Source organism: Bos indicus, chromosome 12 (genome assembly GCF_029378745.1).
Source record: "Bos indicus isolate NIAB-ARS_2022 breed Sahiwal x Tharparkar chromosome 12, NIAB-ARS_B.indTharparkar_mat_pri_1.0, whole genome shotgun sequence".
NCBI lineage: Eukaryota > Metazoa > Chordata > Mammalia > Artiodactyla > Bovidae > Bos > Bos indicus.
This window is the reverse complement of record NC_091771.1, coordinates 50,059,692-50,080,834: the sequence shown is the minus strand read 5'-3', so window position 1 is coordinate 50,080,834 and position 21,143 is coordinate 50,059,692. Positions and strand designations below refer to the sequence as shown.

General features: G+C 44.4%; 1 long non-coding RNA gene across 3 annotated transcripts in view; it reads left to right on the top strand.

Annotated features, from left to right (window-relative positions):
• The first annotated feature begins 8,570 nt into the window (after positions 1 to 8,570).
• LOC139186142 (uncharacterized) overlaps positions 8,571 to 21,143 on the top strand; it is a 78,655-nt gene continuing 66,082 nt past the window's right edge. For all 3 annotated transcript variants that reach the window (XR_011569646.1, XR_011569645.1, XR_011569647.1), the window contains exon 1: positions 8,571 to 8,811. This is a non-coding gene — a long non-coding RNA (uncharacterized lncRNA). The remainder of the gene's footprint in view (positions 8,812 to 21,143) is intronic.

The following is a 21,143-nucleotide window of genomic DNA, read 5'->3' as shown; positions in this document are numbered from 1 at the left end:
TGGCAACCCACTCCAGTGTTCTTGCCTGGAGAATCCCAGGGACGAGGGAGCCTAGTGGGCTGCCATCTATGGGGTCACACAGAGTCAGACACGACTGAAGTGACTTAGCAGCAGCAGCAGCATATCTGATATCCAATCCGTTACCTTTCTGTCTCTGCTCTGCCTGTTTCTCTCAGCCATGAAACTTTTCACCAGAAACCAGGCACTAAACCATACCTCCTACCTTTTCCCTTGGCATATTCATAAATTCAGTCAGTAAAAAATTTCTGCTAACTCCAGCCAATAGTTTCTATTAATTTTTATTCTTTTCCATTCTTACTAGAGCCCCCTTGGCCTGGATCTGTACCCCTTGATCGTGACTTTTGCCTAAACCTCTTTAAGGATCTCTCTCTCCCTTCTCTTCTCTTGAACTTCAAATTAATTTCCCAGTTGGATTAGTTATGTCAGTTTCCTCTCTCAGTCTTCTTCGGTTACTAATGCCTAACGTAGGCCAACATTTCCCAAAGCATGCTCCCACAGAATGTGGTAATAGCCTTTAACTAATATAAAGGTTTCACAGATATGAAAGCAAGATGTGGGGAAAACAAGTCAAACAGGTTAGTTTTGGGGTTGGTAGTTTCTGTGAGCCTCAAACATGCTCAAGGAGATGTTGGTTTTGCTGGTTCTGTTTCCCATACTTTATTTGGCCATAGGACACTCCTGCTGCACCTCTAGAGGTTTCTCTCCTCAGTGGTCTCACGGGATAAGTTCCGTGGGGTATCAGTTTGAGAGCAACTGGCCTGTGGTGTAAATCTAACCCCTTGGACTGGCCTTTAAGTCCCTCAACAATCCAACCACCATGTCCTTTTCCAGCCTTTCCTCTCTATACTCCTTCATGAGTGTCCTTCCATCTGTGGGATACATTGCCTGTCTCCCAAGCAACCAAATTTGTACTCTAGACTACATCTGACCTGCTAGATTAGGATCTGCCCATCAGAGAACAACCCAGCCCATTAGAGTATATCCTGTGCACTAGATTGCGTGTGTGCATACTAAGTCACTTCAGTCGTGTCTGACTCTTTGCAACCCCATGGACTGTAGCCCAGCCAGGCTCTTCTGTCCATGGGATTCTCCAGGCAGGAATACTCGAGTGGGTGGCCATGCCCTCCTCCAGGGGATCTTCCGGACCCAGGGATTGAACCTGTCTCTTATGTCTCCTACATTGGTAGGCGGGTTCTTTACCACTAGCGCCACCTGGAAAGCCTCCTCTGCACTAGATTACATTCCTGTAATGAAAAAAATTATGCACTTTCTGTCTCCATATCTTTTCAGGATTTCTTTTTTTCCAGAGCACCCATTCTGCCTCACCTTCTTGAGTCTGCTCATCATTAAAGGGAACTACACAAACCCAAAAGGAAAGAAAAGAAAGAGTTGGAAAAAAAAAAAAGAAAGAGTTGATCTTGTTCTTGCTGTTCTATGGGGATATGGCTGACTAAGAGAGGAATGGGAAAGCAGCTTTGTGGAATGCACAGAGGCTGGTATCATGAATAACTTGGAAGCCCCCTTCCTTGTCAAAGATGAGGGAGATTAGAAAAAAGGTTACTGTTGAGCCTGGGAATGGAGAAAAGAAAAAAAGCCCTGTGCATGCAATGCCCAGGTTCATACCCAAGACCCAGGCACCTTGGCTTTCTGGGAGAGTCCTTTGCCAAGCGCCCAGGGGAACGAAGGAGCTGAAAATCAACTTCATGGTTGTGGGAGGAGAGCAGGCTAGCTACTCCGTTGGTGGTGTTTAGTCACCCAGTCATGTCCGACTCTTTTGCAACCTCATGGACTATAGCATGCCAAGCTCCTCTGTTTGTGGGATTCTCCAGGCAAAAGTACTGGAATGCGTTGCCATTTCCTCCTCCAGGGGATCTTCCTGACCCAGGGATTGAATCTAAAGCCTCCTGCATTGCAGGCAGATTTTTTTTTACCACTGAGCCACCAGGGAAGCCCTAGCTATTGGTCTATAGGCAGATCTCAAGTCTTTTCCTGCAGAAATGGTGGGACCAGATTGCAGAGCCAGGCGGGGGTTTTCCAAGTGTCGGTAAATGAAAAGGCAGCAGTCGCAGCAGCAGCCCCGGATGGTGAAGAGTGGGCATTGGATCCTCTTAGCTCTTGGGGGTGCAGGGCAGCCATTTTGGGACTGATTTACTGTAATGCACCCAGAGGGTGGGGTTACCATGTCAAACATTTAAGTAGTAACCTCTGGTTCGCAAAATATAACTCATTTACTTTATAGTAAATCTGCTTCAAGTTGCAAACTTTCAAAGATGCGAATATGCATTTCATCAGTGTCATGCATGGGTGAAATTGCATCTTGCCCTCTGTCTCCTATTGCTGACGATCTTTCAGCTCTACCATCTCCCCCCTCCTCTCTTTCCTGCAGTCAGTACTGCTTCTTGCCTGTTCACTCCATGCCAGCCCCAGTATTCAAGCTGGCATGCTTTACTAATGTACTCTTCAGGGTACTCTACTGTAAGATTAAAAATGTTGTCTTTATTTTTAAAATTTATTTTTATTTGGAAGTTCATTGCTTTACAATATTGTGTTGGTTTCTGCCATATATCAAAATGAACCAACCATACATATTTATATATGTCCTCTCCCTGTTGAACCTTCCTCCCACACCCCCGGCCCCTCTTTGTGTTTGATTTTTTGCATGAAAAGTATTACAAACCTATTATATTACAGTACTATGTAGCCAGATTGTGTTGGTTGGGTAGCTAGGCTAACTTTGTTAGACTTATGAACAAATTGGCTTAACAAACGTGATCTCACAATGCAAGTTGTTTGTAGAGGACTTACTGTTTCTCCTTTTTTGCAGCATTTCTGGAAGTAGACTCTGAGGTTGGCAGGCAGGCAGGGAATTCAGAGAGTGAGGAAGGAAGCTGGAGCCAAGAGGAACCTGGCAGCAGTGCAGTTAGGACCTGGTACCTCGCTCCCCACCCAGCTCTGGTGCTGGGATGGTTCTGCAGAGCTGCAGGAAGTTGGGGCAGGAATTTGGACTTGAATATTTCCCAGGTGGCTCAGTGGTAAATAACGCCACTGCCCATGCAAGAGATGTAAGAGATGTGGGTTCGATCCCTAGGTGGGGAAGATCCCTAGGTGGGGAAGATCCCTTGGAGGAGGGCATGGACACCCACTCCAGTATTCTTGCCTGGAGAATGCTATGGACAGCAAAGCCTGGTGGGCTACAGTCCATAGGGTTGCAAAGAGCCGGGCATGACTGAAGCACCTTAGCACTCAGCACACATACACACACACATACATACGCACAGTCTCTTAACGGATACACGTTGCTTAGTCCCTCGGCCTCAATCCCCCTGCCTCCCCACCCCAGGTGTGTCCCAGAGCAGCTGTCTTCATCCCAGGACAGTCTCTGGGTGAGAAGTCAGTCCTACACTCTTAGCACCTGAGGAAACTATTAAGTGCTTTCATCTTGAGGGAAAGGGGGCAGATAGGGGCAGTGCACCTCAGCATCCGCTCAGTCCTCTGATCCTCAGAAGAACCCATAGAGGAGCTCCATTTCACAGGTAAGGAAATGGAGCTCAGGGCCCTTAGGGGAATTTTGCACTTTTTACATGATCATTAAATACCCAGCAAACCATAATACTTAGAATTCCAGTTCAGGACTTCACAATCCGCATGGCTTGGCCCATCTCTCCTGTAACCACAAGGCCAAATTCTCCCTCACAGACTTGGCTCCTGCAGATAGACAGGGACTTTGCATTCTGGGGCTTCCCTGGTGGCTCAGCTTGTAAAGAATCTGCCTGCAATGTGGGAGACCTGGGTTTGATCCCTGGGTGGGGAAGATCCCCTGGAGAAGGGAATGGCTGCCCACTCCAGTATTCTGGTGGGAGAATTCCATGGACTGTATCACCCAAGAAGTTGCACAGAGTCGGACACAACTGAGTGAGTCACTTTCACTTCTGCATTCTGGTGGCACTGTTATTTGTTCGTTAATTTATGCTTGAGCTGTATCTGTGGGGGAGAAGGGAACAGAGGAAATATCTTCTTGAAATGGGGAAATATAACAGACTTTCCACTTAAGAGATGTTGGAGGAAAAGTTCCCTTTCTTTAGCTTCAAAAATTAGGCATTCAGTAAGTTTCTTGTGACTTTACATTAAGCAATGTTATAATTCTCTGTTTCTGTTAAACTGTGTCATTCAGAGGCAGCCGTTTTCATAGAATGTATGCCTTTACTGTAGTTTTATGTGTGATAAAGATCTACAGGGAGCTCAGCTTGGTGCTCTGTGATATCCTAGAGGGGTGTGATGGGGGTGGGTGAGAGGGAGGTTCAAGAGGGAGGGGATATATGTATACATATAGCTGATTCACTTTTTTGTACAGCAGAAACCAACACAGCATTGTAAAGCAATTATGCTCCAATTAAAAAAAAACTACATTCCTTACTGTTGTTCAGTCACTAAGTCATGTCTGACTCTCTTGTGACTACATGGACTCTAGCTCGCCAGGCTCCTCTGTCCATGTGATTTCCCAGGCAAGAATACTGGAGTTGGTTGCCATTTCCTTCTTCAGGGGATCTTCCCAACCCAGAGATCAAACTCACATCTCCTGCATTGCAGGTGGACCACTGGGCCACCAGGGAAACTCCTACATTCCTTACACTTGTATATATGTAGATGCTAGAAAGTTAAATTTCTGCTTGCACACTGATCCTGTAACTTAAGAAGGAGCTTGTGTTCATGACTTTGGAGCTAAGATGTTCAGTGTTTTATACTAAAGGTCATAAGATTCCAAACACTTATAGAGAGAAGATAGTCAAGGACTGCAGAAGACAATTGTTTTTGAACTTGTGAAGTTTTTGAATCCTCCAGCTTTTCTGATAATAACCTATTCTTCCAATAATTATAATTATGCAGAGAGGCCAGAAACTGGTAGACAAGTGTGAAATATTCTGCTGGGGGATAGGGTTCCTTATGACCTAAGTACATTTTGGTCAGTAATGTACTCTATGAGCTAGGCTTTCTTTTCTTGTGAAGCATCTTGAGTATAATTAAATGTCTATACTCTCAGCTTGATCTTTGCTTAAATTACCCCTGGTGACTCCAAAGGCCATGACTAATGACAGAGAATCGCAGGACTGGGGACAGATTCTCCAATATCATTTGATAACCTCCCTGAGGGTAAGGACAGTGTCTTTTACATTTTATAGATTTTTAATATATGAATTGTTCTCTAATAGCAGTGTATGTAAAATTTGCATGTCTATTAAAAATGTAGATTCTAGTCTCTCTTTGTATCTGTTTTCTTTGGACTTTACATGTTTACCAGACACTTGGGATATTCTTATGTAGAACGCCCTTGTCATCTAACAGGTGCTCTTAATGTATGTAGAATGAGTATAGGTCTTATTGCTTTCTTTTCCCCATTAAAAAAAATTACACTTTATTGAGATATAATTCACATCCCATAAATTACAGCTTTTAAGTATACACTTTGGTTGTTTTTATAGAATATTCACAAAGTTGTGCAATTATCAGAGTATCAAATTGCAGAACATTTTCATAAGCTCCAAAAGAAACTCCTTACCTATTAACAGTCATTCCCCATCCCCCTGTTTTGGTTTTCAGTGTGCAAGTCTGGCATTTCTTTTTTGAATTGTATATTGTCACCCTGTTTATTTAACTTATATGCAGAGTACATCATGAGAAACACTGGACTGGAAGAAACACAAACTGGAATCAAGATTGCCGGGAGAAATATCAATAACCTCAGATATGCAGATGACACCACCCTTATGACAGAAAGTGAAGAGGAACTCAAAAGGCTCTTGATGAGAGTGAAAAAGTTGGCTTAAAGCTCAACATTCAGAAAACGAAGATCATGGCATCCGGTCCCACCACTTCATGGGAAATAGATGGGGAAACAGTGGAAACAGTGTCAGACTTTATTTTTCTGGGCTCCAAAATCACTACAGATGGTGACTGCAGCCATGAAATTAAAAGACACTTACTCCTTGGAAGGAAAGTTATGACCAACCTAGATAGCATATTCAAAAGCAGAGACATTACTTTGCCAACAAAGGTCCGTCTAGTCAAGGCTATGGTTTTTCCTGTGGTCATGTATGGATGTGAGAGTTGGACTGTGAAGAAGGCTGAGTGCCGAAGAATTGATGCTTCTGAACTGTGGTGTTGGAGAAGATTTTTGAGAGTCCCTTGGACTGCAAGGAGATCCAACCAGTCCATTCTAAAGGAGATCAGCCCTGGGATTTCTTTGGAAGGAATGATGCTAAAGCTGAAACTCCAGTACTTTGGCCACCTCATGCGAAGAGTTGACTCATTGGAAAAGACTGTGATGCTGGGAGGGATTGGGGGCAGGAAGAGAAGGGGACGACAGAGGATGAGATGGCTGGATGGCATCACTGACTCGATGGACGTGAGTCTGGGTGAATCCGGGAGTTGGTGATGGACAGGGAGGCCTGGCGTGCTGCGATTCATGGGGTCGCAAAGAGTTGGACACGACTGAGTGACTGATCTGATCTGATCTAAGTATTTTATTCTGTTTTATGCTATTGTGAATAGAATATTTTTCTTAACTTCATTTTTGGATAATTAATTGCCAGTGTTTAAAAGATAATTGATTTTTGTATCCTATAGCCTTGATGAAATTGTTTATTGGCTCTAATAGCATTTCATGGACTCCTTAGGAATTTTTATGTGTAAGATCATGTCATTTGTGAATAGAGATAGTTTTACTTCTTCCTTTACAATCTGGATGCTTCCCCTCCCCGCCCCCCCCCCGCCCCCCCCCCGCCCCGTTTTGCCTAATTACCCTGACTGGAACTTTCAGTAAAAATGTTGAGTAGAAGAATTAAATGGAGAGAGTGAACATCTTTGTCTTTTCCAGAACTTAGGGGGAAAGTGTTCAGCCTTTCACCATAATATATGAAGATCAGCTAAGAAGCTATGAGATACATGTGTGTGTGTGTGTGTCTGTCTGTGTACACATTTTGAGGGGTGGCCGGCCCCAAGCCCCGTCAACAATATTCACCTTCTATAGGTTTTCTATACCTCACTCTTCATGTATTAATCCAGTATTTCTAAATACAAACTCCCTTACAGACAAACGAGTTCTGTTCCTAGAGCACGTTCATGAGTTCAATTTGTTTGTAAATGCAACAAAGTTGGCCAAGGTACCCAACCAACACAATTGGCTATATAGTACTGTACTGTAATAGGTTTATAATACTTTTCACACAAATAATACATAAAAAATAAACACACATAATAAGGAAAACGTTTGAATCTTACAGTATAGTACCTTGAAAAGTACAATAGGACAGTACAAGAGCTGGCATACAGGGGCTGGCATCGAGTGGACAGGAAAGAAGAGTTACTGTCTGGAGGAGGGAGAAGGGGTGGGAGATGGTGTAGCTGAAGGATCATCAGCAATAGGAGATGGAGGGCAAGCTGAAATTTCACTGATGCCTGATACTGATGGCACAGGTTCTGGTTCCTTGCTGGATTCAATTCTACCCACCCTCTTGAAAAATGATCCAGTGATGTCTGCATACATCCTGAGCTTGAAATGAAGATACTGCACGACAGTACTATCTATAGTACTCTATAGTAAAGTCCATGAAAGGACACCCACTTGTATAGGATGCGCCCATGTGACAGTGTATGCCAGACATGTGAGCTAATGTACGTGATTTGACATGTAAACACTCATTTATGTCTTTGAAAGTTTGCTACTTGAAGTTTCGTATGTGGGGGACTTACTGTGTCAGACAGTCCTCATCTGTCTCTGTGTGTGCTCAGTCGCTTCAGGCGTGTCTAACTCTTGGTGACCCCATGGACTGTAGCCTGCCAAGCTCCTCTGTCCATGGGATTCTCCAGGCAAGAATACTGGAGTGGGTTGCCATGCCCTTCTCCAGGGGATCTTCCTGACCTAGCGATCAAACCCGCGTCTCCTGCATTGGCAGGTGATTTACCACCAGTGACAACTGGGAAGCCCCCTCATCTGTATAGGATGAGTTAAACCAGTAATAAGGCTTGCTGTTCATCCACAGGCCTTTGATAAAATATTGCTGACTTGCCATGTATCTGGAAAGCCATGGACCCACCATGCTCAGAGCACTTTTATCCCCATGAGTTGAGCAGTGCCCATCCCTTTACTCTGGGTCACAGCTCTACATCCAGTGGTGTACCAGAGCCAGCTCACACTGGCTTATGAGATCTGATTGTTAAATTTTCAACAACTTTACAAACTAGTTAACATCACATTGAGTAGATTGAAATGAACTAATATGGAAGTATTTATACTGTGGAAAGTGGCTAATACTACAATCAAAATGCTGCAAATCAGCAGGTGCCCCCAGCCCAGCTAGTTGCTAACATTTATCAGCCTACCACTTGAATGAATTGAGAGGAAGGGGGCACAGTGGTGTCTCTGAGCCACTGACCCAGTCCTGCATGGCCTGCTTCTAGTCTGCTCGTTAGATAAATGACTAATGTTTTTGTGGTTAAGCCCTTGCTACTTAAAAATGTGGTTGGCGAACCAGCAGTACTGGCATCGCCAGGCAGCTTGTTAAAAATGTGGAATCTCCGGCTTCATTCTGGACCTACTGAATCAGACTCTGCACTTCCATAAGCTCTCCCATTAACGCACTGGGCTAGCCAAAAAGTTCATTTGGGTTTCCACAAGATGGTGTAGAAAAATCCAAATGATCTTTTTGGCCAACCCAATGCATGAACATGTATTCGTGTATTCATGCTGGGCCCAACCCCTGCTTTTCCACTTCAGATTCAAAGGGTCTAACTAAGGTAAGTCCTGAGAATTTTTACTTTTAACACGTTCCCAGATGCTGTTCATGCTTCTAGTCTGGGACCGTGTTTTGAGATGTACTGGTGGTTTATCTGTCATCTGTCACGTTTTCTATTTCTTGTAGCCAAGTATATCCTAACTGACCTAGGCAGGACTGGGATGTAAATATTTAACAACTGGCTCTCCAAGTTAAAAAAAAAAAAAAGCCCTCGATTTGTAGTGCTGGTCAGCTTCCTGTGGTGTGAATATTCCCACCTGGATCAGTTACAAGCTACCAACTGATGTCACAGAAGGCAGAGTTGAGACAAACAGAGCCATGTGAGCTGGCTCCTGCAGAGTGCTGAGGCACATCGTTGGAGCAAGGAGTCGTCAAAGATCTTTAAGCAAAGCGACTCAATTAGATTTGGATTTTAGATGAATCTGTCTCCAGGCTCACTTTAATAGGGTCACATGGAGGTGGAGATCCACTTAGAAGTGGCAATATTTTGTCTAAGAGACTTGAACAGTGCAACAGAAGGAAGGGGTGAATTCAAAAGCTAGTTAGGAGGTGGATTTTTAGTCTAGTGAGAGTCAGGGTTAACAGCAAGGGCCGAGTCTAGGATGGCTCCCAGAATTTCAGACTGGGTGATTGATAGTGCCTTTCATTAAGATGAGGAAAACAGAAAGAGGAGGAGATTCTGACAGAGTTTGAGAGGAGATGATTCCCAGTCCTTTATAAAATTATATTTAGCAGTAGCTTATTATTATTTTATTTTTTGCTTTTCCTGTGGACTCTTGTACATTGTAGGGGATTTTTTTTCCCAGCCCTAAAGCTGTCAAAATCCACACTATTTGGAGATCCACTGGGTTCCCAGATAAAAATAGAATGTCCAATTAGTTTGAATTTAAGATGAACAACAAATAATTTCTCAGTATACATATATCCAATGATTGCAGAAGATCTTCTGAGACTAAAAAGAATTCACGGTTTATTTGAAATTCAGATTTAACTGGGCTCCCTGTATATTTATTTTTGGCAACCCTGTCCTCCTATGTACTTATTATGGAAATACCTTTGATTGGCTGCACTGAAATTAGAGTAAACTCAGTGTAGCTCCTGCTGATAGCACACTGGAATGGCCGCAGGTTGTCGGTAACAGGAAGTGTGGGTCTAGACTTCACGTGAGCTTCCAGTGAGGCTGGAGTTGGAAAGCAAGGGATGGGGGGCCATGAACAGCAGAGAGTTGAGTGTGAGTCTATGGAAAACTGGCTAAATGTGATTGCATGATACCAACCATGGAAGTAAGTCTGTTGTGTATCATCTACTCTACAATGAAATCTCTCTTCAAGAAGGGGATTTCTGAGTTGTTCCATCCTAATATTTTTCTGGGTTTCCCTGGTGGCTCAGACAGTAAAGAATCTGCCTGCAATGCAGCAGATGGGGGTTTGATCCTTGAGTCTGGAAGATTCTCCTAGAGAAGGGAATGGCAATCCACTACAGTATTCTTGCCTGGAGAATTCCACGGACAGAGGAGCCTGGAGGCTTGCAGCCCATGGGGTTGCACAGAGTGCTTCTGTACCATTTGTCGCTTTCGCTGACTACCAACTGAAGTCTTAGGGGAGATTCACAGGCATCTAATATTAGACCTTGTGATGCCTTTACTCCAAATTCTTTCCTCATACTTTAAATCAATTTTTTGATCTCCTGAGTCGCTGTGATCAGGGCCCACCTGGCCCTCCCCGTCCTGGGCGAGGTTCAGACAGCATCTGTGCTTACTTTCCACACCTGGGGCCTGCCTGCCAGGCATTCCCCAGCCACAGCCTGTTTCCCAGAGGCCTCCTGGGGAGAAGAGCAGAATCTGGAGGGCAGATGGGACCGTGCCCCCCGGGCCACCCTGGCCAGAAGCATGGCCTTGACTTTGGAGGGGTAATCAGGTCCATGTGGAAGTTTGAAATTGTGAAGTCACATGTGAAACTGTGTGCAAATGAGTGCGTTCAGTGATAAATTGGGTTGAGACTGTGAGCAGAACATAATGAAATTTTAGGTAAATGGACATTTCTGTGGGTCTGAGGTGTTTTCAGATTGTTTTGCAGTTCTGTAAAGCCTCTATTTTTACAGTCTTTGTGATTTTGGGGAAAAGCATGTCTTAATTCTCTATGTGTTTCTCAGAATATATAAAAGTAAGTCATTACTTCCACTCCTGCTCTGTCAAAACCCACTCTTTTCACTGTATTCCTAATCTTTATTAAAAGTGCTATCATGTACACAGTCCACAGTACTAGGAATGTTGGAGACATTCTAGGCTTTGCTTTCTCTCTCTTAACTCCTTCCCCAAGCAAATCATCATATCCTTAAAATTTTATTTCTCGAAGGACATCTGCTCTTCTTCTGAGTCCCTATACTAACCTACTTAGTCGCTACCTTAGACTTATCTCTCAGCAAAAAGATGGTCATGGCCTAGACCCATTTCTGAGTTAAAGAGTACTTTGTTGGGGCAGAGAATAGATGAAAAGACCAGCTTGTTGCTTGGTTTGAGTTTTCTTGTAATTAGGCTTGTGTCAGATTATCCTTGTCTTCTTGACAGGGCTTCTAGAATAGCCATAGGGTGGTCACAGAATGGAGAGCCAGGGTAGCACAGAAAATAAAAACATGGGCTCTGGAGTCAGTCTGCAAAAGTTCAGTGCCTAACCTTGACACTGTGTGGCCTTGGACAGGTAATCATATCGATGTGTCTCAGTTTTCACCTGGGTCAAATGAGATGATAACCATAGTCTTATTATTAGGATTCAATGAAGGTCTTGCACAAAGGAGACTTCCTAGGTGGCTTAAACCATAAAGAATGTGCCTGCAATGCGGGAGACTCGGGTTTGATCCCTGGATTGGGAAGATCCCCTGGAGGAGGGCATGTCTATCCATTCCAGTATTCTTGTCTGGAGAACTCCATGGACAGAGGAGCCTGGCAGGCTACAGTCCATGGGGTTGCAAAGAGTCAGACACGACTGAGTGACTAACACTTTCACCGTTCACTTGCACAAAGAAATAAGTTCTCTATGGTAGCTAAATACAATGGTGGTCTTTAGGGATGCAGGGTCTGAACCTGTCTCTCACCACATTTGCCACAAGTTGGGAACTCACCAGGGATATGGCCACCTTCTTGTAACTGAATGATGTTTCTGAAAGACCCAGAACTTGGATCACCATCTGCCACAGGCTCTGGGGAGGAAGACCTAGAACACTGACTTAGATTCAATTCAATATCTACACGAGGAAGGCAGGGGCTGGGGACCCCAGGTCCGGGCACACTATGAACCTATTGGAATGAATTGGTTCTGGAGAGCTGCCCATGGGGTGATGTCAGTTGGGTCATACCACTATCATCTATTTATTAATTCGTACATTTGTTTTTCCATATTTCCTGTACATGTATCTCTTGTGTGTGCCAGGCACTTGGGCACACTGTATAAAGAACCATAGCATTATCAGTTAAAACCAACAAGTCATTTACACACATGGAGATCAAGATGAGATGAAAGTGGCCAGGGGTCCCAATCAGAGAGAGAAGGGCATTTAGTGTTTAGCGGTCCAGGTACGCAGATGGCTGATCAGCATTCAAGAATGGAGCTCAGTGATCCTGGAGTGCAAGATGAAACTCCATGCTCAGGAGTGATAGAGATTCAGGCTGCAGTTACCAGTCAGAACGTAGGAGAAGACCCAGAGCAGGAATGCATCGATGGCCCGGTCACCGTGGGGAGGTGGTGGTGGTAGAGGGGCCCTGGGGCCACAGAAAAGAACTGCTTGACAATCCAGGTCCTAAAGAGGAGCTAAGAGAATGCAGTTGTTCTTGCCATGAGCCACCTGATTCTGAGTCTGAGATGGTCACTTAAGTGCCTCCGTGAGCCAGCAGGGTGGTTTTCATGCCTTCCCCTGAAGTATGGACTTGCTTAGAAGTGAATAGGCTGGGCTGATGGGAGCAAGTCATAGCTGGTGGGTGGGGGTGGGGTGGGGGGGTGGCATGTTGCTTCATTAAGGGAACCTGCTTGCATCATTGACTCAATGGACATAAGTTTGAGCAAACTCCAGGAGACAGTGAAGGACAGGAAAGCCTGGCATACCGCAGTTGAGCGACTGAACAACAACACTACTACAAGTAGCGTAGTTGTTTCCTAAAAAAGGGTCTTAAATATTGCCCTGTAGCTCGTGGAATCTTCCCCAACTAAGGACTGAATCCATTTCTCCTGTGCTGGCTGGTGGGTGAGCAGAGGACGGGGGTGGGTGGGGTGGGGTGCGGGGGTGGCTGCTTGTGGTGGAGCAGCCACTCCTGGAGCTGGGACTTCCCCAGTGGTCCAGTGGTTAGGAATCTACCTGCCAGCGCAGGAGATATGGATTCAACCCCTGGGTGGGGAAGATTCCACGAGCTACAGGGCAACTAAGCCTGTGGGCTGCAACTTCTGAGCCCGCTTGCTCTAGAGCCCCGTCCTCTGAAATAAGAGAAGCCACTGCAATGAGAAGCCTGTGCAATGCAACTAGAGAGTAGCCCATCACTGCAGCTAGAGAAATGCCACAGGCAGCAAGAAGACCTGGCACAGCCAAAAATAAGTAAATAAATAAATACTGGAAAAAAATAAGAAAAGGAATCAAGGAATGCCCTGAAGGTCAAACTATTTTAAGGTCTGAGAATAGGTCCCTCTGTGGAGATACACGCTTTGGGGGTCAGGTGAGCTCCTGGTAGTCTAGAGGAGACACTGAGGTTGTCCTTTGATCCAGCAGAAATCTGGAACGCTCAGGAAGGTGGGGCTTTTGTTCCACTTGGGAGTGAAAACTCCTCTGGTCCAGGGTTTGACAAGGCTCATGATGCAGCCCCCCTGTCCATCTGCCTGCAGCCCTGTCCCACTGTCTCTTTGCTCCAGGTCACCCCTGAGCCCTCTCTCAGTTAACCAGCAACCTCACTAGCTCTCTGAGATGAGACTTGCTGCTGCTGCTAAGTCACTTCAGTCGTGTCCGACTCTGTACGACCCCATAGACGGCAGCCTACCAGGCTCCCATGTCCCTGGGATTCTCCAGGCAAAAATACTGGAGTGGGTTGCCATTTCCTTCTCCAATGCATGAAAGGGAAAAGTGAAAGGGAAGTCACTCAGTCATGTCCGACCCTCAGCGACCCCATGGACTGCAGCCCACCAGGCTCCTCCATCCTGGGGTGGAGATTCAAGCCTCTTTTATAGAGACAGGAATCCGCCCTCTTTTATCCTCTCCCCAAGAGAAACTAAAGCCCGCCCTGCCTTGCTTCTCCAAGGAAACGTGTCTGTTTCTTTCCTTTGCTTCTTCCCAAGGATATCTGGAGAAGGAGAACTAGGGAAGGGATGGAAAGAGGGTGCACTTCCTCCTTTCTCTTTGGCTCCTAACTTTGGAGCAGCGGGTTCCAAAAGTCCTCTTGACAAAAGGATGCGGGGAGTGCCTTGCACCTGCCGCCATTAGGTGGCGCTCGGTCCCTTCTCAGCCGCCCAGGAGCCGCGGCACCGCGTGGGGCTCTGGGTCCAAGACTAAAGCCAGTGTTAACCCGTGCAGGCAGGAAGCAGATATTAAACCCAGTATTTTATGCATGTTGAGAAAGAAAGCCTTTCTGTTTGGGTTCACTCCATATTCTCTGGAGATGTGTTTGGAAACCCCCTCTGCCACTGAGCTCATCACTGTGGCCTTTTATTCACTTACAAAATGCTTCCCTCAGAATCCCAGCTCAATTACCTTTTGTCTCCCTGCTGTCCTAATACTCCGGTTGAATGCGGGGGTGGGGGTGGGGGACAAAGCAGCAAGGTCAGACATCCCCATTTCTCACCCAGAATGGTTTGTCTTTCTTATTTTCCAGAACCAAATGGCGTGAGTTGCCCTACCACCCACAGGAAAAAGTGCACATCCTTTCCATTCCTTCCCTAGCTCTCTTTCTCCAGATATCCTTGGGAAGAAGACCCAAAGGATAGACACACAGACACAGGCTATGTGAGTGACTCTAGGTGAATATATTCCACAAACGTTTACTTTTGCCCAAAAGGAAGAAATACATACATGAAGAAAATTATATAAATTTTTTCCTTCCGGCAGAAACAAATGTTTGTGGGCAATGTATTTACCACTCTTCTCAAAGCATATGCTTATAACGTGCTTCAGAGGTCCAATATCTGAAAAACTATCATGAGTATCTGATGGTTAATCACTTCCACAACCAGGTACTGACGGCAGTGATGTGCAAAGTTGTATAGTCTGTGTTGTTAGGAATACTTAGACGAGCAAGTTGTTTATGCTCAAACAATTTATCATCTAGTTCTGGAAAAAAGGGCTTCCCTGGCGGCTCAGTGGTAAAGAATCCGCCTGCCAATGCAGGATATGCGAGTTTAATCTCTGGGTCGGGAAGATCCCCTGGAGAAGGAAATGGCAACTCACACCAGTATTTTTGCCTGGAAAATTCCATGGACAGAGGAGCTTGGAAGGCTGCAGTCCAGGGGGTTGCAAAAGAGTCAGAAACAACTTAGCAACTAAACAACAATCTGGGAGAAAAAGCCTTTGGACAAGGAAGCCAAAGTATTGTGTGTATGGATTTGAATATGTGCACACAAGCTGTGTGTGCATGTTCAAGCATGTGTTGTATTCCGTGAAGATTGAGGTCTAGGGTTATTACTGACTTAGAGCAAAATATCTAGATAAGTAGATTTGGTTGCCTCATACCTAGGGTGAGCAGGTACTCAAGTTCTATTGATGAAGATGTGACTTGGGCTCCAAAAGAGTCTATGTTTACTTCAATACATAGAACAACTTACCTTTTCTAAAGTACTTTCCCCCATGTATTATTTCAGGAGTAGTACTTGGCAAGTATTTTATGTTGTGACTTATGTTCAACAGTATGTGAGCAAGAGAAGAACAGATACAGACATTAAGGAACAATGCATGACCAGAACCTGGAAGACCAGCCATAGCATCATTTATTTTGCTTTCTAGTGCCTGTATTTTTCTCCCAGAAAATAGTTAGTAGATCTGGATGGAAAGGAAAAATTCCTCCAGTGGGAAAGCAAGTAGACTGTGTGTGTGTGTGTAGGCGTGTGTGTGTGTGTGCTATTAAATGTCTTTCCAGAGGTCTTGGTCTGTTGCAATAGCCTTGCCAATCCTTCAATTACTGTTTTCTTTCATGAGAAATTGTTACTGGAATGCACTTACCCTTTTAGGGAGCTGTGAATCTGGTTATAATTGCCTGTTTCTAAGATAATTGGCCTGACTGCATAGCCCTGGAAAAGTTACTTGAACAAAAGGAATATGGAGGGAGCCTGAGTTGCATTCAGACTCAGTCTTGGCTGGGAGACCTGGCTGCCAACCTCGGCCATTAGCCTGGAGTAACCAAAGCAGTTTGCAAGAGAGACGAAGCCGAAAAGTTCTGTAAATATGTCCATTTCAAAGGCAATGAGCACTTGAATTTTGACATTTTCTTGCAGAAAGATTTTTTTTTTTTTTACTGTAAAGTTTATCCCTTGTAACTTTCAGTGACTTCAAATCCAGTAGCTATAGAAAACTAGACTCTCCAGTGGGTCCCACTCCCGTCCTGGAGATTGGGGAGCTAAAAGTTCTCCAAGGCTGCAAGAGCAACGGAAGGGAAACAGAATGGTGAAAGTTTGATTGATTTCAGGCATTAAATCAATGCAAAATTTTCTAACGTCTATATTATTGGTGCTATCAAAGGCCTTTGATGCCATTGATCAAAGGATTGTGCTAATTCATTACAAGCTGTCATGAAATGACCGTGTTCTTAGCTCCCGGGGAGAAGCTAAAATACACTTGCTCTTAAAAGTGTAGGATCCTAGTGTGTTACAGGATGCAATTAGTTGTTGTTTTTTTTTTTTTTTTTTTCTCTTTTCCCTTAAACTTCAGTCCTCATGTTGCTTTTCTGAAAAAGGAACTTTTCGCTAGAAAACTCCTGAAGGTACAAGTCTGCTGCCAGAACTGAAACTTGGTTACCAAAAAGGTTAAGGAATCTTTCACTTGCTCAGAGCAGGAGAGTAATCATTCACCGGGGAAAGAGAGACCAGTGTTGTCAGGAGATGAGTTACTCAATTGAGAACACCTGATTTGGGAATTCCCCGGTGGTCCGGTGGTTAGGACTCTGTGTGTTCACTGCTGAGGGCCTGGGTCCAATCCCTAGAAAGATTGTCCAGTCATTCCAAGATTTAGGGAAAGCAAGTAAGCACTGTGAGAAGAATCAATGTAACACATCACCATTGCTCTTCTTCCATTTCTCATTTTGATTTTTCCCACCAACAACCTTCTCTTTGGGTTAAGGACTCACAGGGTTACAGGATAATACAGGTTCTATGGAATGCAGTGTCAAGATTGGAAGTTACTTGAACTCAATATGTTTGGAGAAGGAATAGCAGAGAAGTGCTGCCAAAGAGCTGCCTCCCTCCAGACCCAAGAAGATGCAGGGCAGGGTCCATGCCAGGCTGCCTTCCCAGGGCAGTGAGTTCTGTGGTTCATTTTGCTGAATGTTTTTTCAGTGACGAGCAATTTGAGCATACCTCTGCAAGTTCCCACTTAATTTTTCAAAAAGTTACTGTAAATCCAGGCAAATCAAACACTTGTTTTTCAAAATTCTTTTTAGCCATGGAGACACAATTAGAATTTTCTTCTGTATCAAACTACCACAACTCTGCAGCCATTAAAGACCATGAGGCAGACCTGTAGACACTCACATGGAAGGGCCTAAAAGATATACTGTTCTGTGAAAAAAGCAACAGGCGGGAAAGACTGTTCAGGAAAAACATGTTATTTAAGCAGAAGCATCTACAGCAAACTGTAAATCTGGTTACCTTTGAGGAGAAAACAGGAGTGGGTGAGGGGTGAAAAATGGACTTGTATCTTGTACTCTACGCTTCTGCATTGCTTGAATCTTTTTTGCTCTGATATATCAATGAATTATTTCTGTAATAAAATTGTTTTTAAAGAAAGATTCTAAATATGGTAACAGTGCTTCAAACACACTGAGAAAAACACCTATTTTTGTCTTTTACCCTGTGTCAGAGTATAAACATATTATTTTTGTTGTTCTATCATTTACTGTAGCACAGATAAGAAGGGGTTAAGCCTTCTAGGTCATTTGTAAACGCCCGGATTCTTGCAATCAAGGCAATCAAAACCTGCTTCCACCTTAGCCCTCTGCCACCATTCATCAAATAGGTCTTGTTCTGCTGGGAAGACAGTCTTGTTTCACAAGAAGGAAAATACCCAGCTGCAAACAGTTTATACAGAGAGCTGGGAAGAAATCTACTGAGAATTCCAGGAGGAGGTCAGCAGTGCCCTGCTCCTACACAGGTTACTGTGTGTGCTTTCTCTTCCTAGAATGAAACCACTGAATAGCCGGATGACCCGGAGATGAATGAAAATTGTCCTGGCAGGCAGAGTAGACCTTAGAAATTAGGGCTAAATACATCCTAACATGGAAGAAATCAGCATTGGGAATTCTCTTGGAACGAACGGGAAGTGAAATTCCAAAGGAGCCAGTCTGATTTAATTTGTGTTGTCTGAGCTTCGCCATCACACCTTGTAAAGTCTCACTTTTCTTCGGTGTTTGTTCCCAAATCACATTTTTTTCAGAAGGCTGGGGGAGTTCACTGCTGGCCTTGGTGTATGGGGTTCTTGATGAGGGCAGAAGATGTTTTATCTCTCACTTTTTCTAGCCATTCCAATCTCTCACCATCCTTCAGTCAAAGCCTTCTTTTTTAAATTAAAAAAAATTTTTTTGATATGAACGATTTTTAAAAAAGACTTTATTGAATTTGCCACAGTACTGCTTCGGTCTTATGTTTTTTGTTTTTTTTTTTAGCCACCAGACATGTGGGATCTTAGCTGGCTGACCAGGATTGAACCCACACTCCCTGCCCTGGAAGGTGAAATCTTAATGACTGGACCACCAGGGAAGTCCTTACTCTCAGTCAAAGCTTTCTGTCTGAAAGCTACTACCACCATGCACACTAAGGATATAAGCATCATAAAAAAGGGACATATAGCACTGTAGACCTTTAATTTTCCTGGGAAAAAGCTGATTACTTTGTCAGTATCTAACTAAATCTTTTGTTTTTGTTTTTCCCTTCCTGAATATTATTGTGAGAGTCACAGGTTTGACCAGATCATTTCCTGGTATAGGTGAGCATAACGACTGGTAGAGAAATTGGGGAAGGAAGTGGGGGAAGGAATCACTTCTCTGTCAAGCTAGCCTCCTTTTGATAGATTTACTTAGTTTTTCCTTTATGGATTCCTATGAGGGGGAGGCCACAGGGCTATCAGTGTGGCAACATCCTAAAAGTTATGCTTGCTATTAGGAGCTGAAAACAGGCAGACCACGCCAAGTCACTGTCATTTCCCTCACTGTGTCTTTACCAAAATGCTTATAAAGCCTCTCAGTTTCACACCTAAAAGGAGACTTTAAACTCAAACAAGGTACAGATGAAATTATTATAGTCCAAAGAGTTGGGATATAAAATCCAATGTGAACAGTTAAAGAGGGAGGGTTTCTTTAAATCACGTAAAAATTATTATCCTCAAGACTAGAGAGCCATAGCAGATTTCTCAGGGTGGGTCTACCCAGACCGAGTTCTCTTCCTTTAAGAACAGATAACCTCCTCTGCCCACAGCCAGCAGTCAGCCCCTTGTGCATCCTGTAACCCCACCCTCCTCTCCCTGGCTGTGTTGAGCAATCAAAAAGAATGACTTTTGGCCCAAGAAGGTTCTACCCAGAGACTGGATTATGCCAATCTATTCTGTAACAGGAATTTTATTTTTGAAATATACCTGGCTATGTTTCCACTTTTCAGCAGTCCTGTTTCCTTTTCTGAAACCCTTCTGCTACTTTATGCCAAGGAAAGAGGAAGAGAGAGGAAAAACCTTGCTAGCCTCTCCAGGCTAACAGGTTCAGGCTCAAGTATGCTGAAGAGAAGCCCTTTCTTTATGTCAGCAGATCCACAAAGCCCTTTCTGGCAAGTCGAGTGGAAGAAACTGGGCAAGGTGTCCAGGCTGATGATCCTGAGCAGGGTAGGAGAATCTGATAGGGTGGCTGTGTGAGAAGTAGAGAAAGACGTCTTCCGTGCATGGAGGGAGAGAAGGAGAAACAGACTTGGCCAGTCCATCAGTAAAAGTCAAAAGACCATTTTTGTTTGTTTTGCTGAAGTCAAAGACTGTTTTCATCCAGACAGACAGCACAGTGCCAGGACCCATGGTTTGGTGAGCATAACACAGACTGGATTTTGGGTCCCATTGCTCAGCTGTACACAGAAGCCCTGTGCCCAGGAATTACTTCCCAGGGTCTCCACATTCCAGCACGGTATTTAGAAAGTGACTTTGATTTCTTAGGCCACTGAAGAAGGTGAGGCATGCTCAGGGATGTGGTGGAACAGTATAGGAACCTGCCACTCTGAACAGGCACCCAGGGACTGGGCAAGACAGCTTTCACAGAGAACTCATGTAGGTGGTCAGGGCTCCAGGAATATGTGTTTGAGGAGCACTTACCTGTAGCTCTCACTGGGTTCTTGAATTCTCATAATTTCCTCCCCTTTGAAATTTGCTTTCATTGCAACTCTCCATTTTCACACAAGGTTTCAGTTTCAGTTCAGTTGCTCAGTTGTGTCCGACTCTTTGTGACCCCATGAATCACAGCACGCCAGGCCTCCCTGTCCATCACTAACTCCCGGAGTCCACCCAAACCCATGTCCATTGAGTCGGTGATGCCATCCAACCATCTCATCCTCTGTCATCCCCTCCTCCTCCTGCCCTCAATCTTTCCCAGCATCAAGGTCTTTTCAAATGAGTCAGCTCTTCACATCAGGTGGCCAAAGTATTGGAGTTTCAGCTTCAGCATCAGTCCTTCCTATCAATATTCAGGACTGATTTAGGATGGACTGGTTGGATCTCCTTGCAGTCCAAGGAACTCTCAAGAGTCTTGTCCAACACCACAGTTCAAAAGGTGGATTTCACGAAAAAAATGTTATTTGGCCGACTTAATAGCAGTTCTTACTCCCACAATTTGCTCTGCCATTTAGACACACGCTTCTCCTTTGTTTCTCTGTAACCAGACTCTCTTTCTGCAGTGCTCGTTATGCAATGCATTGGTAATCAGTAATCTTAGTCACTCACACCAACATGGTCAAAGTTACTGCTGTGTTTTTGCCAGACTGATATACTATGATGTTCATCAGGGTTCCTGAATTCCTAAATCACCTGTATCGGTTCATTCATGCTGTTTCTAGTTAAGGACTGACCATGTTAGTGGAATCAAGCTTGAGGTAAACCAGAAATATGCGTTATTTGAGGATAGCAGAGGAATCCCAG